We start from the raw sequence: 3,601 nt of genomic DNA, 5'->3' as shown, positions 1-3,601 counted from the left end.
CCCTGTGTATGTGTGTGGAAGGAGCACATTCAGAATATTCAGGAAATGTGAAATGGCGAATGAATTGATGAAAAATATTGAGATTTGTGTCTAGAGGGATGATGGGATGAGTAAAACGTTTTTAGATAGTACATTAAAAATATTAAGCTAAACAAATTAAGTTAGTTACATGGCATACACCTCAGTGCATCCGGAAAGTATTCACAGCGCTCTTCACATTTTGTTGTTACAGCCTTATTCCAAAAAGGATTAAATTCATTATTTTCCTCAAAGTCCTATAAACAATACCCCATAATGAGAATGTGACAGTAGTTTGAAACCACATATAAATCAGTATTCACAGCCTTTGCCATGAGCTCAGGTGCTCCTGTTTCCACTGATCATCCTTGAGATGTTTCTATAACTTGATTGGAGTCCACCTGTGGTCCATTCAATATATTGGACATGATTTGGAAAGGCACACCCCTGTCTATATAAGGTCCCACATCAGTTAACAGTGCATGTCGGAGCACAAACCCAGCCATGAAGTCCAAGGAATTGTCTGTAGACCTCTGAGACGGGATTGGGGGTAGAGAAAAATTGAGCATTGAAGGTCTCAATGATCACAGTGGCCTCCATCCTCCATAAATGGAAGAAGTTTGGAACCACTAGGACTTCCTAAGTCAAAACTGAGCAATCAGGATCAGAGCCATAGTCATGGAGGTGACCTAGAACCCATTGGACACGTTGACAAACTCCAGCATTTCTCTGTAGAGAGAAGACCCTTCCAGAAGAACAGCCATGTCTGCAGCTCTTCACCAATCAGGCTTGTATGGTAGAGTGGCCAAACGGAAGTCACTCCTCAGGAAAAGGCACATGGCAGCCCACCTGTAGTTTGCCAAAAGGCACTGAAAATAGCTGTGCACCGACACACCCCATTCAACCAGATGGAGCTTGAGAGCTCATGCAAAGAGGAATGGGAGAAACTGCCCAGAAATAGGTGTGCCAAGCATCATACTCAAAAAGACTTGAGGCTGTCATTGGTGCCAAAGGTGCTTCAACAATGTATTGAGCAAAGGCTGTGAATACTTATGTACATGTGATTTTATTAGTATTATTCTAAAAATATATATATATATATTTTAGAATAATACTAATAAAATCACAAATCATAACTATTCAAGTCCAGAAAGCTTATATTTGAATGCAGGTTTATTGGGGATATGTTTTTTTTTTTTTAGCGTATTCCCCTAAATTACTAGATTTTATCAATAAATAATATAATTAAGCATATTCTCTCTAACTAAATACAACATAACTAGCCTGACGTGGGGCCTACTGCACAAAACTAGGGTAATGGATTAAGCCAGGATATCTTGGTGATCTTGTTAAATGTATGCAAAATTTAGTACACCGCTGTCATGTAGACGTACCCTGAAGGGACACTCACACCAGGAACGATAATGATAATGAAAGATAACTGTATATTAGTGGATAAATTGAGCCAGGATCACCCAGATATCCCGGCTTAATTCCTTATCCTAGTTTTGTGCAATAGGCCCGTGGTCATACTCAATTCTAGTCAGAATATGAGTCTGATGCTCCATTGGGCTGTGATTATGGGGCGTGTTTCAACCCAACCAGGAAAGACCTCAATCGGATGACCTACAACCAATCAGAGCAACGGAGCAACGCATAACGTTAGATGTCAAATGTCAACAGAGTTCAACTGCACTGTGTTGCCAAGGCCGCGGTTTTTTCCGCGGGTTGTTTTCCATGTCCGCTTGTTGAAGCGACTGTTATGTGATATACAGACCCATGAGTGCAAATTTTAGCAGGAATATATAGAAATAGTGAAGGTTAATGCAGATACAAACAAGCTCTCCGTTTAGGATTTGAACAAATATAACCCAAGCTCCTTTGATGACGTGATGATTACGTTACTGTTGATCATCTGTCCATCATCGTCTAAAGCCCGCCCTGATGATTTCATTGGTCTGAACAGTTTCTGTTCGGAGATAATTACTCCTCTATGGAGCGAGGCCAGACCGAACCGCCCGACCTAAAAATGTTGTGGGCGGGGCTGAGTTCGGCTGGCATCCAGGCTACAAAATAACTCCAATACATGCAACAAGCTCAAAATAGCTCACATTGAGTCCATTTGTGTATCTCTACAAACCACTTGTGGGGGAAAAATATAACATGATCTTTCATGGCCTGGTAGCTGTCTATGGAGCAAATGAGCTGTTCTGCTGGGTCCTAAAGTTATTTTTTTAGTATGCACTCAGATACACATGTAAACATTTTAAAATAATCTTTTAACATTTTTAGTAGTCATTTTTTGTATTTTTTTATATATACTAAATCATTCTATTGACTTCTAAGGGGGTCAAATTGACCTGCAAGGGTTCAACTGCGACAGAGGTCCTAGTATCTTGGACCACTCTGGTGATCTCCTGTTTTTTCCTTTTTTTAATGAACATATAAGACATTGCAGTAGTTATTACATTAAATATAGGCAGTGTTTTTATACAATATTGTTGTATGTGGGGTTTGCAAGGATGAGTCCTTAAATGATAAATCCTTAAATGCTGCCCTGTGAGGAGTGAAAATCATTGTATAATGTAAGATAACCTAAGGGAATTGTGTAACTTATTTTTCATATTGTGTTTTTAATTATGAGCTCAATATCACATTTGAAATCGTGCAGATACAGTCAGTGTCAAAGCTCGTGTCTGACTGTCTATGACACATTACACGCACAGATGTAAGATTCCCTCCTTCCTCATGTGATATAAACATTGAATGTTTCCTCAAACTTGTCTTTATTGCTCCATGCCAGCTTTCGGTTTCGCTTCAAACATTAGTTGATCAACCTGAAGATTTACAGCTCAGTTTCACACAGCTCACGGTTTTCGGTAGGTACAAGATCAAAAGTCAAGTTTGTTCTTCTAATTATTTAACACATGTTTTATCTTAAACTAATATCCTCGGACTGCGCTGTTAATGTAATAACAATACTGATCGAAACTTTTGATCATCGACATCTGTAGGCTAGTTTGGAGAATAGCCTACATAAGTTAGGCCAGCTATGTAACTTTCTGTTTTCATAGAATTAACTCAAGACTAAAGTTTCTGACTGGAGATTCTCTCGCACTGATATCACAGGATCAAGCAGATGGACATTTACGAATATGTGAGTCATTTTAGTATTTATTTAATTATTACACAGGTCAGTTTTCATGTTTTATGAGGGCTTTCTCTATTTTTAAATGCTTTATATGCTGCTCTCTTCTTGGGGACCAAAAATGTCCCATAACAGGAATAGAGGAAGAGAGAGAGAGAGAGAGAGAGAGAGAGAAAGAGAGAGAGAGAGAGAGAGAGAGAGAGAGAGAGAGAGAGAGAGAGATTATGAGCTCAAGATTTTATTACATTTTGTATAAATTACATTATGAATATTTTATTATAATAATAATGTAATACTTATTACATTATGTGATGTTATTACAATATGAGTTGGTACAAAGCGTTTTTCAAATGACATGACATGGCCTAAAACAAATAGGATTTATAAAGAGGTTTTTTAAACGAGGAAAAACTAAAGTATTTGGTCAAGTTAAAG

Source organism: Pseudorasbora parva, chromosome 22, assembly GCF_024679245.1.
Source record: "Pseudorasbora parva isolate DD20220531a chromosome 22, ASM2467924v1, whole genome shotgun sequence".
In the NCBI taxonomy this organism is placed as follows: Eukaryota; Metazoa; Chordata; class Actinopteri; order Cypriniformes; family Gobionidae; genus Pseudorasbora; species Pseudorasbora parva.
Note: the sequence above shows the minus strand (reverse complement) of the source record.